A 23,071-nucleotide genomic window follows, 5' to 3' on the forward strand; every position below is an offset into this window, starting at 1 on the left:
CCAGCTTTGGGGTTATTGTTTGTTTTGCAGCTGTCATTCTAGCTTCTGTTATATTCTGTTTCAAAACCAACATTTGAAATCATTACCTTTTAGATGCCAGTCATATGGGAAAGCACCTGCTATAAATTGCTAGAGTACAAAAATTTTAGTTTCTATACCAACTTTTTTTTTTTTTTACATTCAACGCAAATAGTGCTTAGCTTCAGTTTGCTTCTTAACTTTTAATTCTATCTATATGAATCTCTAGAAAACCAATGTTTGACAGGGAGGTTATATGCAAAACGCAAAGGTTAGCAAGTACGTGAATTATCCATACATATGGTCTGGGGTTTGGGTATTACTGAGACTTGGAAATCTGGAGAATTTCATCTTGATTATAAAGCCCTGTGGAATGCTTCGGGTGTCTCTCCACATGGTGGATGAGATGGGAGAAAACTGGCGGAGGCTCTCCCTTCCCACCCAGTCTAACTGATTGAGACAGGGCAATTTTGTTGGAAAAGTCTGCTGGCAATCTGTAGGTCTCAGCTTGCTCCTCTATGCCTTGCTGAGAGAAAGAGTTGTTGGAAGAGAATCAAGGCATGAAACTTTTGCTGCTCTAGTTTAAAGCTTATGAAAGCAAATGATCTCCAGGGCACTAATCCTTTCACCTTGGTAAACATGCAACAAATCTACACGAAAGGAAAGCCGAAAGACATCCCATTTCTCCTCCTGCAGCAACTCACATACTACCTGTAGGCTCCAGACTACTAATAGGTGTCTCACGAGTCTCCACAGGAGAAACATCCTAACAAAACAAAAAGACAGAAGTCTGAGGGTAAAAAAATCACCAATTCCCATAAAGCCCCAAGTTACTCTGACAAGAAGCCCTGTGTTACTCCTTTGTTTTACTGCACAGGTAAAGATAGTTTGACAGAAATCAACATGGGTTGTTAATAGTCATTTTGCTTTATTTTTAAACTCACAACAGGATGTCAGGTTTTGTGTTGTTTCACTTTTTAATCAACCCCATTCTTGCCTATTTACTGGCACAAACTCCCTCAGCAACTTGCTGTGTCAGGGAGTGACTTTGAGAGGCAATCTATTAAACTCAAACTGAAAGATTTTCCCCCTGTAGATCTGTTTACCAATTTTAATTATTGATTGAAAATTGTTTGCAATGGATAAAAATACATGCTGAAGGCAGGGAATGAAAACATAAACACACACGATAGCCTAAAGATTTTTTTTTTCCCTGAGTCATTTTTAAAATATTGGAATGGTTTGTCAGTGTATTTAAGGACACTTGGCAATCTGTACCAGTGCTTTCATCTCCGGAAATCTAATATCAGGTCAAACTAGTGGTTTTATCAAGCCCTTATCAGCAAACAGGAGCGTGAAAAATAGCATTTGATATATAGTCCCTAGAGAAAATGGTGAGGCAACCTGGCACCAAATTACAGCAAAACTCCAATTATGGATGTTATACTAAGATTTTAATCAATAAAACTGTGACTTTTCCTCACCAGGGACACATTACTAGGTGAAATACCAAGCTTCTGAGCAGTAGGGGAAGGGAAAGGAAAGGAGGTGAGAGGGTCACTCTACATCTAATCTTATCATCTTTAAAGACAGCAAGAGAAATTCACTGTGGGAACAAAGCTAGACAACTGTCAGAATAAAAGTGCCCCACCTGAGCAATAGAAAGAAAGACCCCTCCCTCCCAACTCAGGATAAAGATTTCACCAGTATAAAACACAGTTTTTGTGTTCTACTTTTCACCTTCTTCCCTCCAGTGTAATGATGAGAAATCCTTTGAAAACTTCAGCTATCACCCACTAAAAACCATTAAACAGAGGTTTGGCAATGACCATGGATTTTCTGCCATCTACAGATGAGACAAATGTAGCTGGAGGACTGAATTTTCCCCCTTGCTTCCCCAGAGACAGATTGGGACACGGGGGGCCCCAGATTAAGAATGTAATGAAGTCTTGATGGGCTGTCATTTCAAAGTCATGGGAATGGATCTTTGCCTTACAGAAGGGAAGGGGGTGGAAGGAGGAAGATGGACTCAGAGATCAGACCAAACCTTACAAATACAGGGTAGGTATTCCCTGAAAGCTAGTGGAGTGACTCCGGATGGACATATAAATATGCCCTCGGTTTCACCAAAAGGCCTGAAGAAAGTAAGATCACAAATGTTGATATAAGATGACCTCCTTGAGGGACTATGGGAACTATATATACAGCAGCTTCACACTTCCCGTGCTGTGTTGTTACTGCCTTTAGTTAACTCAGTCCATATTAACATGAGTCACCTCTACTCCTAGTATGGCAGTGGTGTGGAATATGAAGGTATGAGACATGTGGCCTTTCCACAGCCAGGCTCTCTTGGCAGAGAGCATGTCGTCATCCAGTTACCATGAGACCCAATTTAGGGTTCAAGGGGGTAACCACAGCAAAGGAAGTCTTGGCCTAGAGGAAAGGGAAGTGACAGAAAGGGCTCTTGGTGCTGAGGAAGACAGAAAAACCAAGACAAAAACCATCCTCTTTCCCATCATATGGAAAAACATGACCCATGAAAGAGAATATAGAAGAGGTAGATAGTTGGATTACCTATGCTATATCTTCTCTCATCTGATTACCTAGAAACCAGAGCCTTCTTCACTCTGGTGAAGGTTTGACAGCATCTTCCAAGTTATACAATTTCTAGCCAAAATGTTCAGCCTGAAGGCTTTCTAAAACAGTGGTTATTAACCAGTGGCATAAGGACCACAGGTGGAATCCAGAAGAAAACCTAGAGTTGAAAAATACTTCCCCAACCAAAACCTTGATACTCTCTTACATTCCCTCTCACTACTCATTCCTTTCACAAATATTTATTTATAATGAAACTGGAATGTAGCAAGTTATATTTTTTAGGAACATTGTGTTTTTCTTCTGAACTCCTGTGACTTTCCCCCTAGTCAGCCAGAGGCAAGCACATAGCCTTGAGGAGAAGTCAATTTTGGATATTTGTTTTTAATTTCTAAAATAGTCTCTAGAGGCTCAGAAGAGAAGGCCTGAGGGAAGCAAATAGGTTCAAGCCATAAAAATAGAACAGGTGAAAGAATAGAGGAATGGAGAAACATGCAGGATGGAGGTTGAGGCAGGACAAGCCTGGAGCCCCCAGAAAGGAAGAGGTCACCATGAACTGTAGAGAACTGCTTTGGCCAGTGCCAGGGGCCTCATGGAAACTTAAAGGCCACCTCTCAGGATTCCAGGAGCACAGCACAAAAACTGGGAGAAAGAGTCATGTGGAATATTCTTTGTGATGCAGTGAAGTGAAGACTTCTGTTCAGCAGCCTCCTGTGCATCCCCATGAACCCTCCACAAAAGGACTTGTCTCTCTGCCTGGGACTTTCTAAGCTCATCTGAGCTGACTCTCCTCTCCTTTTACACAAATCCCAAACAAGCATGAGCCCTCAAAACAGAAAACAAGGTGGCCTACAGCCAGGAGGCATTGTTGGCATCAAAGCCTAGAGGGAAACCTGGGAACAAAATGACAGTGGTAGGAGACACATTACAACCTCACTGTGCCCATGTGCTCAGCAGTTTGCTTCCTGGGACCAAAAGATCATCAGATGCAATTAAAGCTCTTAAGTAGGTGTAAGAGGTTGAAAAGGGGAGCTTGGGAGAGGGGCAATAGATAACTACAAAGAGTGGAAGGAATGTTGTGGTAGCTTTTGAAACATAGGGGAGAATCTCTTATACCAGAATTACTGCTTCAGCTGAGTCTTAAATAATTAATATAATTTAACCACAGGGGAGGTGTATTAGTTTCCTTCTGCTGCTGTATAAAATTACAACAAATTCAGTGGGTTAAAACAACAGAAATTTATTATTCTACAATCTGGGGGTCAGAAATCTGAACTGAGTCTTCCTAGACTAAAATCAAGGCATCAACAGAGCTGCGTTGCTTCTGGGGGTTCTAAGAGGAAATCTGTTTTTTGCTTCTAGAGGCCACAACATTCCTTGGTCCACAGACCCCTTCTTGTCAATAACCTCACTCTGACTTCTGCTTCTTTCAACATCTTAACCTCCCTGACTCTGACCCTCCTTACTATAAGGAACCAGTGATTGCATTGGTCCCATTTGGGTGATCCAGGCTACTCTTTGCATCTCACAATTCTTGACTTAATCACAACTGCAAAGTCCCTTTTACCATTTAAGGTAACATATTCATAGGTTGCAGGAACTACCAGGAAGATGTCTTTGGGGAACCACTGTTCTGACTTCTAAGGGAGAGTTCCAGGCAAAGGCAATAGCCAAGAAAAAGCCCAGTGGGCACAGAGAATAGTAAGTGTGAGTGAAACCCAAGTTTATAAAGCTAAAACAAAAGGGAACAAGGCAGGGAACAAGTAATGAGTGAGGATTCAATGGGGCAGGCAGAGACTAGGTCAGGAAAAGCTTTATATTCCGTTTAAGGAACTGGGATTTATGAGGTCGGTAAGAAGTAGTCATTTGTGAATTTTAAACAGGGACATAACATCATCAGATTTACCTTCTAGAAAACTCATTCTAGCTAAAGTAGTACAATGTATTTTAGAAAGCCCAGGGAAGCTATGAGGTTCAACACAGGGAAACAAACTATCTTTATGATCCAGGTAAAATTGGTTAGAGCCTGAACTAAAGCAATATATGTAAAGAGGAGTGGGTGAGTTTGAGAGAAACCACAGTGTGCCTATCCACAGGGTGTGATGATTGAACTAATGTAGAGGTGAGAAAAGAGTCAAAGATGGCAGCCAGGTTTTTGTCTCCTGTGACTGCATATATGGGGGTGCCTCTCTCAGTGCTTTTCACTGAGTTTGAAAATGAGGGGAGGTGGCTCAGACTTCAGATGGACATAGATAACACATTTCACTCTGACCCCAATACTCTGATCCTCCTTTTCTGCCTTTTAGTTCTCCTCATTTACCTGTGTAAGCTCTAATTACTGAGAGGACTGAGATGCCCAATAGTCCCCCAAATTCAAAGTGTTGCTTGTATATTATTTTGGCTTCAGCTGGTCCAGTATTTATCTTATTTGTTCAGATGCTACAAATTATCCTTGGAAAATTTGCTGGTTTAGGGTTGATATAATTGATTTTTGGTGTGTCACCAAGATCTCCCACTTCAAGAATTGGGTGCTTACTCCTCCTGCTATCTGAAGTATTGCTTGAAGGACTCACAGCTTAGCTCCACTCCAGGAATTCCCCTAAATTGAAGGGAAGTGCCTTACTCAAGGTTTACTTTCTCTCCATAGAGGAAGTCCACATCCAGTGACTGATCCACACAAGAATACAAAGGTCTAACCTCTGGCTTCAATTTGAGATTCAATATGTATTTAATGAGCCCTACTAGCTTTCCAGATCCCTATGGAGTCTAATGAAGGCTCCCTTGCAACTGAATCAGCAGTTCAACTTCTCCCTCTGCCCAACCCTACTTTCCATACCTCCTTAGAGGGCATCTAGCACTATTACAGCATCTCTCCCTCATCTCACACCTGTGACTGCTTGGAAAGTAGGGTGTCCCCTTAGGACCAGCTCATGAAGAAGAATATCATGTTGGTTTAGCTTAGTATGCAGATGCAAGCCAAAAATGGTCTGCCACTTCACTTTCAGAGTGGCCCTGAAAAACATCATTAAGGAAATTCCCCCAGTGGAGTTTCAGGTGGTGCAACTAGCATCCACTTTGTGTGAAAAATGAAGTGGCCTGAAGCAAGTGTATTACCCAAAGTAGCACATGGCTTGGCTGGTTGGTCAGGAGCCTGGAAGGACAAAGATGGAAAGATAAGGACAATGAGGCAAAGAGTTATGTGGAGAGAAGAGTGGGCACAAAGTCTAAAGATCTTTTTATCATGTGCTAATGCCACTGGAGATCACCCATCTTACAAGAGGTACTAATGAACAAAGTAGACAAGGTGATTGAGTAGAGGCTATTACACAGCTTATGTTGTCAGCCACCCAGTGTCAGAACAATATTTGCATGGGTATTTGTAGAGTAGCCACACAGGTGGAATGGGGGCTATGATGGTCCAAACAGCATGGACTCCCCACTCACTAAGGCTTATGTAGTTACTCTGCTTCCAAATGGACAATCTGCCATTAATAAGAACAAAACCAAGCCCCCACTATGGCATCCTCCCTTACAGAAATAAAACATCACATGGTGGTGAGTCAATTTACAATGGACCCCTTCTGTCCTGAAACAGTATAATATAGTTAATTCCAAGATGACAGAGATCCAATGTAATAATAGCCTTGCCATGGAAAAATGTTTGGTTTCCCTAAGGGACTGTGCCATATCAGGAGTTCAGTGTTGCTCTCTGTTGCTGGCAGCTGTTCATCTTGCCTAGAATTGATTGAAATAGAATTCTTCCATGAATGGAGATAGCAAGATTCACACCATATTTTAAGTCACTGCCCAGGCACTCTGGGCCCCTTGAAGCAAGGGACCAGCAAGTAAGGAAAGGAACCACTTTCCTCAAGGAGTCATTTATTTGGAAATGGTATACCAGTTCTGACCCGAGAAGGGTGTGGTGACCATTCTAGAGTTAAGGTCTAAGTCATCCCACCAGATAAACCACCTAGATTAGCTGAGGTGCCTGTTGAGGCTAAAATAAATCTAGAAGGGGTAGTAAAGGAGGGAGATGATAGCAAGCTGCAGCCCTGAGGCTGTGGTGGTGGCTATGGTTTATCTTGCAAGTCTTACTGTAGTAAGTTTCTCCAGGAAAAGAGATCAACTAGAATCCTAGAGGAGACATTCTAGATAGGGTGTACCTATTATGCAAGGCAAATGGATCCAAGTAGTACCAAAGGTGAACTCTGGCATCCCCTTTCACAACTGAGGCACTGATTTCCCATCTGCTGCTTGTATTGTCTGATGATAGCCCTCAGTTAAGTCCCTCCTCAGGAATTCCCCTCAGCTGTGGGGAGCTGCTTCCTCCAAGGTTACAGCCACACTAAATCGCTAGTCAATGAGCAGTTAACAAAAGCTGGGACTCCTTGCTTCAACCCAAGATATCTCAAAAGAGTCATCCCAGCTTGGGAAGTCCACATGAGTTTGGCTGAGGGCTCTGTTACAACTGCATTGCAGTTCAACTTCTCCCGCTACGCATTCCAGTTTCACTCTTCCCATCAAAATTGTCACTCCCAAGACCAGTCCCAATAAACCAGATGCACACACATCGCCATTGCAGAGTCAGCTTCCCGTGGAACCCAAATTATAATGATTGGCTTCTTTTTTGGTTTGGGGCACACAGTTCAATCTATTATAAAGTCTGCTGTACATTTACAGCACTATAAAAATAAAAGCTTTGGTATCCCCAGTTGCATACATTTGAATACCACATACTTTTGATATTATAAACAAGACCAGGTTACTGAGCCTTGTGGTTCATTATTCTAAATAAGTCTAAAGCTATTTTTACGGTAACAAAATATAATACACCTGCAAGAATTCCAAAGAATATGGGATATTCTGTCTGCACCATAATCTAACATGTTTTAGAAAGAACTTCTTGTGCATCATGTACTCCTGCGAATATTTGCCAGAGTAGAATCTATTATTTTTTTCCCCATCATTCTTTAGTTGGATTCAGTGCTTGGAATACCCTTTGGTCTGCAGACAGTAGCTCAAATGCCATTATTACAGAAAGAAATCGTTTCCTCTGTAATTTCCTACAACTATGTTACAAACATTTCTTAAAATATGTCTTTAAGGTATGTCTTACCGTATAATGCCCCATCAATACAGAACAGTATTCTTCATTGAACTATTATTAAAGATAAGAATTCAGAGTTCAGACATTATGGTTTTCCAGGATCAACTTCTGAGTCTCAATAACCTCAGTTTCTTCAATTTAAATATCTCACATTTTCAAAAGTGACATAAAACTAGCAATTTTATGTTACCAGTTGACTTTATGTTGTTTCCGTGACTAATGGGATCTCTATTTAAAGGTGTCATAGGCTTTTCTCAAGACTATCATGGTCAAAACAGGAGACTTGACTTCTCCCTACTGCCAAAAAAAGCTATTCTTTCCCAATCTCAGAAAGTAGTATCAACCCACCTTGTTGGTTAAGTCAGACTGTATTTGGTTCTTTTTTTCCCACTCCAGAAACAAGCCATAAGTAAGTTCTGGCACCTGTCTCCAAAACAGCCTGAATCTGTCCAGTGCTACCTATCATCACTGCTGTCACCCTTGTCAAGCTACTATTCTCTCTATCATACAATAACCTCTAAACTGATCTTCCCACCTCCATTCCTGCCCCCTTAAGGACCGACATAACTATCAATATTTTTTTTAATACAAAACAAAACATACTGTGATTCTGTTTATCCCTTCAATGCTCCCCACTGATCACAGAATAAAATAAAAGCTCTTTTCCATAGCTTATAAGCCACTCTATCAACTCTACCCTTCCTACCATCCTGAGTTCATATCATATCATCTTCTCATGGCTCTCTAGCTCCAGACTCTTTGAGTTTAGTTGTTATTGTAGTTGTTGTTCAGATATACCGGTTTCCTTTCCACCTTGGAATCCCTGCTCTGTTCTCTGCCTGAAACATTCTGCCCCATGGTTTCATGCTGTTTGCTGCATCTCATCTTTAGGATCTGAGCCCAACTGTAACTTTCCCAGAGGTTTCCTTAACCAGCTCCAAAGTAGACTGCTTCTCTTCCCAGACACTTGTTAATAGATTGTCCTGTTTTACATTTTGTGGTCTTATTACTATCTTTTATTTTAATTTTAGATTTAATGTTTCTCCCTACTATTTCATAAACACCGGGACCTTATCTTATTTCTTAATATTTTACCACACTTAGTACTTGATGCTCCATAGATATTGCTGAATGAATGCACAAATGATATGAATAAATAATAACACAAATAGATTTTTCTATATTTGCATATTTATGCATACGTTTGTATGTATGAATATATATTTATATATAACTGTATATTTTTAGTTATATATAAAATATACCTATAAATTTATAATATATGGTTACATATTTTATAAGTAGTTATATAAACATATTTAATATACGATGTTATAATTATTAATATATCCATATTATATATAATATATTGTATAGTGATATAGAGATATAATATATTTTTTAAGTAACATACATAGATATATTTGTATCTCAGTATATAGGTCAAGAAGTTTAATCTCAGAAAACAAGTTTTAGATCTAATATAAAGGCATTAAATTAAAGATGTAACCATCAAAAATACAAAATATACACTTCTGTGTTGTTTTCTAGTAATGGCAAGGGGTTATACTCAAAGCCATATTTTCCAAATCGTAAAACAAATACATTTTCTCATATTTTAAATTTCTATATATTATAATCCATGGCTTTACTTAATGAATTAAGGTATCTTTTATTCCTAATATTAAAGTAATAGTGCACCTTTTCAGCAGTGGTATCTTAGAATTGAGGGAATAGTATTAAAAGTTCAGTAAATATTGTTGAATTGAATGCAAGAACGAAGCCTCTACTTTGTAAACAAATGGCCACACACATGGGACAAATAACCACAATCATGGTAGAGTCAGTGATCACAGAACAGCCTTCTCTTGTGTTGATCTAACTAATTCTGACAAGAAGACAGGGAACTGAGCCCCTGACTATGATCTCATTAATGCCAGGCTCCAGCCAACCAATTTAAATGCTACCTGGGTCAGAAAGCGAAAAATAAATGTGAATGCAACTTCACTATTACAAATGAAATCTCACTAAATTGTAAAGAAAATTAAGATTTTCAAATAGTAGTAGCTTTCTTCTGTGAATGTTTTCCATAACCTTAATTGTGTCTCTGAAATTTTCCGTATATACATAATTTATTTTGTTTTATTTAATTTTTTTTTAAGTGAGAGAAAGCAGTGCTACTTAATTTTCATATTTAGGCAGTGTTAACACCTAAGGAGTGTAGAGTGAATTCAAATTCACACTTCTGCTGCTGGTATTAGTCAGGTGAAGAACATTTATTTAAGCAGTGAGATTTAATGATTTCTCATAGTCCTCTTATCTGTGATCTGAACATACCTCAACCCCTGAAAAATAAAACGAAGTGCCGTGGTGTCATGGGAAGAAATCAGGAATATAATTCCATATTTCTCTCATCTCCATCATTCTGAGTGGCCAATAGGAAGCAGAAACAGGTAAGTCTTTCAGAAGAATGTAGAATAGAAATGTACACCGTGTATCATTCTTACAACGCATACATTCTGTGTACCTTAGGATAGTAAGGGTTTTGCTATACATGCTTACTCTTGATTGGCATCATCGTCCTGAAACACTAGTTAGAGAAGAATGTCTAAGGTCCAGTTCAGCAGGGAAGAAGGAGTTAGTCATTAATTAACAAATTGGAACTATTTACACAGACTTTAGTGACCAGAACTGGGAAATTCCAGGCATAAGTAAACCTAATATTTAACCATGGCATTTTGTGCTTAAAGATGTGGAGAAAATGGTGAAGAAAATTAGAGAAGCTTACTCTCTAATTCCTATGGTTAACATAATTTTTTTAAAAAAAGATACTTTTAACAATTTTCTCAACATTAGTTTTTGAGTGCCGACAATGAGCCATATATCATTTTAAGTGCTAAGGACTGGTCAATATACAAAACAGGAAAATCCAGCCCTTATGGAGCTTGTAGTATAATGAAAACATTGAAAATAAAACTATCAAATATTTATATAGTGTTCATTACATTCCAGACTCTGTTCTAAGTGAATTTTTTAACTTACTAGCTCATTTAATTTTCACAACAACACTACAACATGGATGTTGTTGTTTCCTAAAGTCATGAAGCAATTTGGTGGTAGAACTGAGTTCACAACCCAAGTGTTCCAGCTCCAGAGACTGCATATTAACCACTGCTGTATATTGCTTCTTCCACACAACGCTGCTTCTTATTCTTTTAGGTACTGAGCTATGGTACTCATATGGTACTGAGCCAGAAGAAGTTCCTGTACTCACATAACTCACATTCTGGAGGAGGGAGACAGACCATAAACAGATAATGGAATTATTTCTGTTGGTGATTAGAACTGTGGATAAGCCAAAGAGTGCCTGAAAGGAGGACAGTATCATATAGGACAATCAGGAAATAATTCTCTAAGGAGATGAGAACTGAATGGTAGTATCATATGAAAGATATTTGGAACAGAGGGAACAACAAGTGCAAAAGCCCTGAGGCAAGGGATCAGCTTAGCATATCTTTGTAAGGCCTGTGTGCCACATGCAGAGTGAGAATGGGGAGGAACCATATGAGATCAGATCAGAGAGAAAGAGCCTAGCCAAATCAGAGAGAGCCTGTAGGTCATAATAAGGAATGAGGATTTTATTCTCAGAGTAATGAGAAGCCACTAGAGGGTTTTAAACCAACAGACATACAACATAATTTAGGTTTTTAAAAGATTCTAGGTAAAAGAAAAAAAGGAAATATAGAAATCTCTAATCCATGATATTTGGCATTTGCCTTAATTTTCTCATTAATTAATTTTCATTTTCTAATGATCATATCTTCTAAAATAAGCTTAAAAGTAGGTGGGTTGTTATCCTACCCACACATTTCCGGCATATGCTCATTAGCAGAAATGCTCCACCATGGAACTTGAGAGCAATTGCTTTAAGTCCTAAGAAGAATTATAAACAGAGCTAGTTCCAAAAGTGGAAGCAGGAAGAATGAGGAAGGACAAACTACATCATGTTTAATACCAAGACAGTCCTTAAAGAAGCATGAGGATCTTTTTGGTCTTCACCTGATATGCTAAAGTGATATTTCACTAGCTCTTTGTCAAGATGATGTTCAATATAGTGAAGAACCAGAAGCGCACAGACACCGGGCAATCAGAATAGATACTGTCCACAGCATTAGAGCAGTGGCAGAGCAGAGTGGCCTTGAGTAATCGCCTCGAGTGGCTATATCATGGAGAGGTCTGGGTAGGGGTCTTCGGTCTAGGAGAAGATGGCCAGGGGTTGTTGGTGAGGAAGGCTACTCAGGACAGTGGCTATTTACTTACCAACTGGTACAGAAGTGATTCAATATTTTAACAACTTTTATGGCAGTACTGATCTTATTGTTTGCATTTCCCTCTGTCCCAGACACTGGATAACTTAACAAACAGCATTCTGTACTGGGTGTGTCCAGCAGAAATAGGCAGGAGCTGGTTTCACATAAAGTTTTGTCAGTTCTCCCCTTCTAATACTTGGCACTATTCACACAAGAACAATCAAATGTATTGGCTGGAAAGTTGCCCTCAGTGTGAGAGAACAAATTGATTCCCACAATATATTATTGCTGGAGTAACTAGCTGGGCCAAACCAGCTCTGCTAGGAAAATACCACCCACCACAGTCTGGTCAGCCTTGAACCAGACTGTTGTCCTCATGCAGACACCAAGCATAGTACAATACAGGATAGTTTGCCGGTGAGTGTTAGTGGGTTGGCCAATAATTAAGTAATAAAGGCATTGTACCGGCATCCTCACAGGTATTATTCCTGAACACTAAGCAACACAGCATCTACCTCAGATGTCATGTAAGAAGCACATTTATTTCTCTCAGGGAGTTTTATAAATACCTACACCCCAGTTTGAAATAATCTGTAACAAAATTTCTGATAAAAGTCAAATACATCTCTCCATCTTTAAAATCCTTAAACCATATAACTTTTCAAATGTCCTAAAGTGATTATAATTCATATAAATAAACATATCAAAATACAGTGGAACATTTAGATTTGTAGAACACAAAATAAACTATTGTATTAATAGATGATTCCCATGGTGGTTTTGGACATATTTTTGCTGGAAGCACCTCATAGATCAATGTAATATCTAGCTTTGTGATTTCTTCAAATATATTTTAATATATTTCTGGTGTTTTTCGCTTGCAGGGAAGAACTAGGAAAACCAGTTACATTGGCCTAATTTTAAGGGTTTTGTAACATTTTTCCAGCTAATATTTTTACATTAAGGTTACTTTTTCTCTAAAGAAAAGTAATTTAGTTAATCCCCTTTGTTTTTAGAATACTGTGGGAAATTCAGCGCTATACACTCTTTCTTTGTGTTCATTATATTTTATGTAAATGTAATTGTAGTCACTTTTTAAGATTACAGTTTATGGGGCGCCTGGGTGGCGCAGTCGGTTAAGCGTCCGACTTCAGCCAGGTCACGATCTCGCGGTCTGTGAGTTCGAGCCCCGCGTCAGGCTCTGGGCTGATGGCTCGGAGCCTGGAGCCTGGAGCCTGTTTCTGATTCTGTGTCTCCCTCTCTCTCTGCCCCTCCCCCGTTCATGCTCTGTCTCTCTCTGTCCCAAAAATAAATAAAAAACGTTGAAAAAAAAATTAAAAAAAAAAAAAAAAGATTACAGTTTATAAAATCTTTAGTCACTAAAGTGAGTCTCTATAAAGATTGTAGTCACAAAGTGTATGTCTACAGCTTTTGTTTTGATTTAAATCATAGTTATTCCTTTTTAGCTGTCAAGCCCAATTTTTAATTCAATATAAATATCTGCTTCCTGTTGCATTAACACTATAACATAAATTTAAGGATGAAAAATATGTTAAAAAATCAAAGCCAGTTTTAATGTTTAAACCACTTGAAAAATGGATTTTAAACATTTCTATCTATCATATTAAAATGAAAAGAACAACTGGGGTGCCTGGGTGGCTGAGTCGGTTGAGTGTCTGGCTTTGGCTCAGGTCGTGATCTCACAGTTTGTAGGTTCAAGCCCCACATCGGGCTCTGTGGTGACAGTGCAGAGCCTGCTTGGGATTTTCTCTCTCCCTCTGTCTTTCTGCTCCTTCCCCACTTGCACACTCTCTCTTTCAAAATAAATTAAATAAATAAATAAATAAACTTAAAAAGAATTTTAATAAAAAGAAAATAACAACAAACTTTAGTTGCTTTTTAGACAAGAAGCATTCATCTAAATTAGCCTTTCAATTCTGTGACTAGCTTGAATCCAAATTTTTCAATGAAAAAGAATAAAGATGGTCACAGCCCCACTCACTACCTCATCTAAACAACCTAAAGCACTAGCTTAGATGCCTGAAATTAACAAAGAGTTTTATTTGTAATAACTCAAGGTGGGTCGCCTGGGTGGCTCAGTGGGTTGGGTGTCGGACTCCAGCTCAGGTCATGATCTCACAATCCATGAGTTCGCGCCCCGTGTCAGGCATTGTGCTGACAGCTCGGAGCCTGGAGCCTGCTTCAGATTCTGTGTCTCCCTCTCTCTCTACCCCTCTCCTGCTCATGCTCTGTCTCTGTCTCAAAAATAAATTTAGAAAAAAAAAAACATTAAAAAAAATAATAACTCAAGGTACATCATCTCCTTATACTTAACCCAAATAAAATATATGCTTCCATTCTACACAGTTTTCTTATAATTAGTTCAACTCCTAGTTATATCAAGGGTATTTTGGGCAACGGTTTAAGATGCATTGGCCTTCAGTGGGTATTCAGTACTTGCTTCGCAAACATCCAGCCTCCTCTCTTCAACAATCCTAAATTTCATTTGGGATTCCACCCTTCCTTCCATCTCAGTCTCTAACCCACGGTGAGGCACTCAGCATGTCCTCCATTCCTGGTCACAGCCGTAGGTTCAAATATAAGATGTGACCAAAACTGCTAAATCAGGGCAATTGAGATTTGTCTGATAAAGCTCTTTTTCCGCTGGATTTATCCTGAAATGACGAAGACTACGAAATCCATGCAGCCCTTTGGGCACTGCCTAAACTGAGAACGAAGGCAGCAGAGAAGAAGCAAAGGTTAAGAGATGGAGAGAAACCATTGGCATTATTTGAGTACTAAATTAGGTCATTTCCCCTTGCATAAACTGGTTTCTTTTTTTTCTTTTCTTTTTTTATGTAAATTTTTATTTGTTTCTTTTTGAGAGAGAGAGAAAGAGAGAGAGTGAGAGAGAGAGAGAGAGAGAGAGAGACAACAAGTGGGGGAGGGGCAGAGAGAAAGGGGGACAGAGTATTTCCAACAGGCTCCATGCAGACAGCAGAGAGCCTGATGTGGGGCTCAGACCCACAAACTGTGAGATCATGACCTGAGCCAAAGGTTGCTGTTTAACCAACTGAGCCACCCAGAAGCCCCTGCATAATCTGGTGTCAACTGGTTTATGTCCCACTTACAAGAGAAAATGACCTACCTGACACATGTCTGTTTAAATCATTTAACATTTCTCATTAATTAAATGATTATTAACCCTTAAGCTCAACAAGATTCACAAATCAAGTGTGAGATTCAAAGTAAAAAACAAAAAAAAAATTTTGACAGTTTCAACTAAAACATCTATTGTTTTAGGGGTGCCTGGCTGGATCAGTCTGTTAAGCGTCTGACTCTTGACATCCACTTAGGTCATGATCTCACAGTTTTTGAGATGGAGCCCCGAGTCAGGCTCTATGCTTGGGCTTATCTCTGCCCCTCTCTCTCTCTTTGCCCCTCCCTCACTATGCTTGCTCTCTCTCCTTCAAAATAAATTAAAACATTAAAAAAAAAATCTATTGCTTCTAAAGCTGAAAGCCTTAGGCTCACAATCACCATGGGAAGGTTATTCCTTCTCCCATTGTACTCTTCCAGTTAAGCTAAGCCAAAAGGCAGTGCTAACACCCACAAAAATGATTGGTACTATATCTGGAGTACCATGAGATCAGTCTTGGCTGGCCCATAATATTCCTGTAATTCTTTAAAGCAGTCTTTTATTTGTTCTTTAATTTCTTAATCACTTACCACAGTGACTGTTTTCAATACTTTTTTACTCTCCTTAGGTCGCCACTACACCCTCATCTTTATCCAATCCTGTGTGAACTTTTTCAGGTTCCATTCTCCACTCCTTACCACCTGCAAACCTCCAAACTCCATAGCTACCTATATAGACTCTGTGTGTGTGTGTGTGTGTGTGTGTGTGTGTGTGTGTGTGGATGTGGATGTGCACGCGCCTGCGTACACGCGTGCATGTAGCTATCGATGTTGCATATATAAACTAACATCCTGTATTTCTGGAACCAATTTCATTGTCTTCTAAATAGTATATGTTCCAAGCACTCACTGGGGAGACCTGAATGCCAGAGTTTATGGTAATCATCATCCTCAGTTTACATTTATTGAGTGTTTACTACATAACAAGCTCTATCAAAGTTGCTTCACATTTATTTTATTAATTTATATGATCTTCTTAACAACCTGGGAAATAAATACCATCATCCTCATTTTACAGACAAGTAAACAGAGGCAATGAGAGATTAAGATCACACCTTAGTAGATCATAGAACTGAAATTCTATCCCAATGGCCTTACTCAGGTCCTGTTCTCATAACTGCTATGTCATAGTGCCTCTTAAAGGCTCCATGAAGACATTGTCCAAAAATAAATTCTTACATTTGTATATATAACATTACAGTGTATAAATGGCTTTTATATTTAAATGCCCTATTAAATTAATAGTTAAGTTACTACTATTCTTGTTTTACAAATGCAGAAAAAATTCAAAGATTAATGGACTTATTTACCCAAGGTCATTAAACTAATGAGTAGTGAATCCACATCTCCTTCCACGGAAAGAAAGAAAATTTAGATCAGAAAATTGTTTTCCCATGGGCTCTTTCTGTGGAGATAAATGTTTGAAACTTTGATGAAAATAGCTGGTGAAATGGATTCTTTGTAACTTCATACCATAAATGGCATCCTCTGGGCTATCTGAGGGACATCAGCATTAATGATCAATTAATATCATTATTTATTTTATTTTTATTCTTCAAATTAGCATTCTGACCTCTGCTGAAATTGGTTCCTTTTTCCTTAAACACACTTTGATTTTCAAAATCATTACTGCTGAGTGGGACCCCATAACTGGGTGGATGAGAATATGGAGATTACAGCACAGTGAAGTAAAGATAGAAGGGTGATTTCACCAATTCTTCAACAAACCTGTATCTTTTCCTGCTCAAGTCACAGGTAATAGAGAAGTAAACCCAGGCTTGGCCTTTTATTTTAACTGGGAAAGCAAAGGTCTGGTTTTATAAGACTCCTGATTCTATAAAGACTGACACCCTCACCAAACAAACAAAACAGAATAACCCTTGTTGTGGATTGAATTATGTCCTGCAAAAAGGTATGTGGAAGTCCTATCCCTCAGTCCCTAAGTATGTGACCTCTCTGGAAATAGAATGATTGCTGATGTAATTAGTCAGGTTAAGATGAGGTGTTACTGGAGTAGGTTGGGCCCTTAATCTAATATCACTGCTATTTTTATAAGAAGAGGAGAGAGAGACACAAGGAAGATGACCATGTGAAGACTAAGGCAGAGATTGGAGTTACGTGGCCACAAACCAAGGAACACCAGGACCTCCAAAGAGTGAGAAGAGGCAAGGTAGGATCTTCCCCTAGCAACTGTAGAGAGAATAGTCCTACCATCACCTCGATTTCAGATTTTAGCTTCCAGAACTGTGAAAGAACAAATTTCTATTGTTTAAAGCCACCTACTTTGTGGTACTTCATTATGGCAGCCCCAGGAAACTAACACACTTCTTTTTCTTCACTTTCCTCCTTTTATTTCCATATTCAAAAAATTTTTCAGAGTATGTAACTGTATATAATATATATATATATAAGATGTATCATATAGCATATTGAAAATTTATTCATGAGTATTTCATTAAGATGCATAGTATAAGTTTTCAAGAAGAAGTTTTGGATTCAGGCATGGGGAAAAACAATGAAACTTTAGAGAAATGGTTATTTATTTATTTATTTATTTATTTATTTTTAAATAGAACAAGCTGGGGAGGAGAAGAGAGAAGGAGACAGAGGATCCAAAGTGGACTCTATGCTGACAGCAGAGAGCCCTATGTGGGGCTTGAACTCAGGAGCCACGAGATCATGACCTAAATCAAAGTCGGACGCTTAACCGACTGAGCCACTCAGGCACCCCGAGAAATGGTCATTTATGATTTGACTTTTGACAAAGAATTAATAGAGCATAAATCTCCATTTAAATTCACACAGCTGTCTCCATATTTTATGTAATTGATGGAAGCCAATAACAGTATTCAAGATAAAGTCTTAGATAAATCACTTTCATGACTTTAAAAGACCCCATTCTTTTCCCCAAAGCTATTTCCACTTCATTCTTACCCTGTTTGTTCCCTGTAAAATTAGAGGTCTTTCAGAGTAGCCAACTTTTATGAATGAATACTCTTTGCTTTCTTGATTTCAGCAGCTTTATCTGTTAAGCAATGCCCTTTAAGCTCTAAGCCACAGACTGATTTCTAGCACCATTATTCAACTTCCAATATCTTGACTAACCCCCTCCACTTAGCTCACCTCTCTGTCTTCAGCCTGCGAGACAAACAGTCCAAACTTGGTATGACCATTAGACTCTGCATGTATGAGTGGACATACGGGCATCATAGCAAGCAGTTGTCTAATCTGACATGACTCTACAAGAGTGCTGCATCCTAGCCTCACTGCTTTTATTTTTTTTACCTGCACAATATGGTAGAGCTCTTCAAGGAATAAACCGTATTCTCTCCTGCTATAGCAATCAAGATGCCAAACGTCCTTCTTTATGTTAGCCAAACAGTTGAATTTTCTCTGTTGATAAGACAAGCAAAGGCCTTAAGCAGTGGACTGATCAGTTCATAAAAATCAAAAGGGGCCACTTGGTCTCATTTACATCAAAATTGGTAACATCTGGTAGGCATCCTCTAACATTTTAAAGACATTTTCAAATAAAACCATTCAACAGATTTAGGTATGTTTTGTGTATTTTGCAGCTAACTCTTGCTGGCAAGGTTATCAAAATGTAAGACTGCTTAGAAACTGGACTTTCCATAGGTGGAATGAACATTTTCTAGCTAATTCTAATCCATCATGCTCCATGGTTACAACATCGAGGCAAATAGGAAGATCTGAAAAACACATTGGCCCTATCTTCAAGCATTGTAGCTGCCCATGACTTTGCTAAAGCATGCGGTGCTTTCTGAGTGGGTGAGAATGTAAGCTGGACTTTCATAACAGAACAGTTGTGCCTCACTCCTGCCTATGGGTTTCTGGTTCAGAATTGTATCCTGAAATTGACTGTGATCCAGCACTTATTAAAGGCCTGCTTAAAGCATCTGAAATTTGAGAGAGACTTCCCAGGGGATTTGAAGCACTTCCTTTTCTAGCTTCCCCCAGATCTATGCCTGTATTAAGCCCGATCCGCAACAAGTAGAATACTTACACTTTATTATCTGAGCCCCCTTAGGAATGCCTTCATTGAGTAATGGCTTAATAGCATATCCTCAACCTTCAAAAAGGACTGATTCAAGACGGGTCAACTTGAACAATGTTTTTATAAGATGAACCTAGAGTTGAAAACAATGTTTATTTTATTATTAAAGTCCGCATACAAGGACCCTCATAAAAAAATCACTTTGAATTTACATCCTGAAATAAATTTTTCTCCATAGACTAATGTATATGCTTGCTTTTGGATTAGACAACAAAGGTTAGGTAATCAACTTATTTCCCTCTTGCCTTAGATGCCAAAAAATTTCAAATCAATTCAGTTCAGTGACCAACTAAACTCCTATACCCAGTGACATAGCACCTCTGTTCCTTTCTACATTTGTTTTATATACCTGTTTCTATTTGTCTCATCACGTGTTATGATTCCATTTTACAAGAGTCTTCAAGACATTTTGGATACAGGATGGTAATCAATCTTAAAAACTAGAATGCCTCTGTCTATACTTTTTTCCTTAAGAAAAGAGTTCAAAAGATCCCCCAGGGGACTACAAGTAATAGTCTACCCTGGAAGTACAGTGACAATGAAAGAACAAAAATTATCACACTACTGTTATTAGACAGCAAAGTAATAGTGATAACACTCAGTACTCTGCCCTTTTTTTTAATCTACATTTTTGGTCTTGGTAATTCCCAGAAGTATACAAAATTCTGAAAGAAACTGAAGATAAATTCATGCTTTTTGTTCTTTTCCACAGAGCATTAATAGCTTTTGGAATTGAAATTGTTTTATTAATTTGATTAGGTTGAAGGAAAATCCAAGGCATTTATGAATAATTCAAGTTTCTGTCAGATCCTAGAAAGCTTTATGGAAAATACTGTTATACCTCAAAAATGCCCTCACAGTAGACCATACATTTAATTTTCAATAACATTGATTTATAGTTTTATAAAGGAAAATAATAAATATAATGAATTACCTCCATATTTCCTGATCTCAGTCACTATAAAATAACTGCTGTAGTTTTACATTTCCAGTGTGAAATATTAAATGCATAAATCAAAACAAAATTATTTTTCATCTTAGAGAGACTGGTTCCTGAGACTGACAAATTCATTTTATTTTAAAAATAATGTTTTAAGAAAAAAAAATCTTCATTGAATCCTTACCAGCTTTAAAAAGAAAAAAAAAAGAGCTTGCATTTTACTATTTTGCCTATGATGTCTTCCACACCAGGCACTGTGTATAAAAAATTATTAAAGTCCCTAAAACTCCAAAATTATCAGGAGCCACATTATAGTTCCTTACATGAATCATTTTCCTTTCCCACTTCCTTTCTCAGGGCTTTTCCTTTTTCCACAATTGTTTTACCCTAAGTTGCCACCCAAAGATAAGCAATTCCCTAATGCCACCAGCCTGGCATTTGTGTAATTCACATATTCCCTTACAGCTACTTCTAAGTCATCATGTAATGAGAAGAACATTATCAAATAAGAACAATTTAAGAGAGATGCAGATTTTCCAACAGTCAGAAACAGATGCATTTACTTTTACATTTTCTCACCTTCATCCCCTAAATTTCATTGAGAACAAGAAACAGTGTTTTGCATCCTTGATTAAAAAGAGTAAATCTAATTATAAGACTTCATTTTCACATTTAAATACCTCTCAGCTTTTGTGAGTGTTCAACATTCAACCCCAAGAAACGTTCAGAAGGAGTGATGAAGGCTGAATACTAAAGAGTGCCAAATCCTTGAATGAATGGGCAACTCTGAGCTAATAGGCCAAGAAGAAAAATTAAATCACCTAAGGACCATGATATTGGAAACCTGGAAACAACGTAAGTGAAATACTGCCTCTAAGGTTCAGTTTACATGCTAAGAAACGATAAATTTAAATCACCTTTGTTTTCTTAAGGTTATCTATGAGCTTGCAAGATTCCTAAAACTGTCATGTACATTGCTTGGTCAATTATGAATACAGTTCACTCATTGATTATAAACCAAGTAAGCTTATAGACAGATCTTCTCATTTAAAAAAATTATCTTTGTCATGTGACCAAATGCAAACTAACTCCTATTAGAAGAGAATTAATGTGAATAAGCCAAGGAATCAATACTTTTATTTTAATCTTTACAGTAACTCGGTATAGCTTTAATGTGGTGTGTTTTCTGGAGAAGTTTCATAAAGAATCTCTGGAGTCTTGAAATAACTGTCTGGCAAAGATCTGAACAAGCCTCTCTAAAAATAACAATGGGCTGTGGACTTCATAAACATTTTTAGAAATTAAATAGCTGCTAACTTGTTCCATATGGAAGCAAATTCACAAGAGTCCAACATGTTGTTCATTGAGATCATCAGAACACATATACCAAAGGAAGAGGCAAAGTTGTCCAGCCGTTCGTGAAAAGCCAGCGGAAACAGATGATCCTGAAACATCTTAAAAAAATAAAAAATGAAAAGCAAAGGGCTCTAAAAACCACATGATGCTCTTGCCCTGGGACTCCCTAGGGTTTCTTAGGTCAGGCAACCTTTGAAGATCTCCAAATAGTTATTATTACTCATTATAAATAAGGGCACTAACAAAATTGCTAACATTTTGGGCAATAGTCATATGGGCCAAACCGTAAATGAATTTAAATGTCATTATTCAGACGGAAAGGATAATATCTCATAAAATGTACTTGCATCATATACTTAGAACATGAACAAGCATAGAGATTTAGAAATGCTGATTACATACCGTATGCCTCAGTTACTCAAAATGCCCCATTTATCCTTTTACTCATAATTCTGAGTAGTCCCAAGTAATGCTCCCAAACCCTGTTTTTGTTTTTGTTTGTTCATTGTTTCGTTTTATTGTTTTGTATTCTCCTCATATAGTAAAAGAGAATGAGAAGGCAGAAAACTAACAGCACGCTCTCCCATCTGTTAGTCTGTTTACCAGTGTCTCAGCATCAGCTCATGTATGCCGAGGGTTTATTCATCCCAGCGTTATGTGAGTAAATTGGGAAAATTGGTTTCCTCTGGTAAAAAACACTTACACTTCAAAGTATTTTCCCTACATTCATACTCCTAATTTTCCCTTTTTGATCTTTACATCTGTTGTCGTACAGATCCAAAAGCCCCAAGATCCTGACTTCCCCTCCAACCATCCCAAACACATGGTTAGTATTTAACATCCAGAGCTTCATTTTCGTTTTTTACTACTTATAATTTTGAATGAAACTATCACAAGAAATGAAATTCAAAGAAAAGATAATATCAAATATGTCTTTAAGACTAAATTTATTCAGAGTTTTATATTCAAATCAAATTGGTTTTTCTCTATAAAAGAGGGGTTAAATTTCTAGAGCTGTTGCCTTGGAGAAAAGTAATAGGAAAATCTATAGGAAAGAAATGTAGGAAGTCTGGTGCAGCTGATTGCATTCACACTGGGGAAACACAGCAGGGCTGTGATATTATTACCTATATGATCGCTATAGCATGTTTGTTCTTGGATACCCGCAGAAGGATAGGAAATATGTGTGAAGAGAAGGGATAAGATAAATATGTAAATCTTTGTTACAATGATTAAAATTACTCAGAATTAAAATTTTCTATGAGTTAATGTTTGGATGTTTATCTCAGCAACAAAAAGCTTAAGCTATTTTAATTTGATTGTATGGAAATCAAGTGGTTGGTCTTTCGTGGGGTGCAGGGTTGAGACAACTTCTCAGTGTTTCTTTCTCAATTTCAAGACCATTCTGTAATAGTTGGAATCAATGGCCATAACGCTATAAAAGTGTATAATTTGAAGAGAGCATTCTCGGT

General features: G+C 38.0%; 1 long non-coding RNA gene across 1 annotated transcript; it reads left to right on the top strand.

The window, feature by feature from the left end:
• Positions 1-17,150: 17,150 nt before the first annotated feature.
• LOC125934352 (uncharacterized) lies at positions 17,151-22,550 on the top strand. The gene is made up of 3 exons (XR_007461344.1): positions 17,151-17,398; positions 20,931-21,098; positions 22,142-22,550. It is a non-coding gene; the product is annotated as an uncharacterized LOC125934352 (long non-coding RNA).
• The last annotated feature ends 521 nt before the right edge of the window (positions 22,551-23,071 follow it).

Source organism: Panthera uncia, assembly GCF_023721935.1.
Source record: "Panthera uncia isolate 11264 chromosome A1 unlocalized genomic scaffold, Puncia_PCG_1.0 HiC_scaffold_17, whole genome shotgun sequence".
NCBI lineage: Eukaryota > Metazoa > Chordata > Mammalia > Carnivora > Felidae > Panthera > Panthera uncia.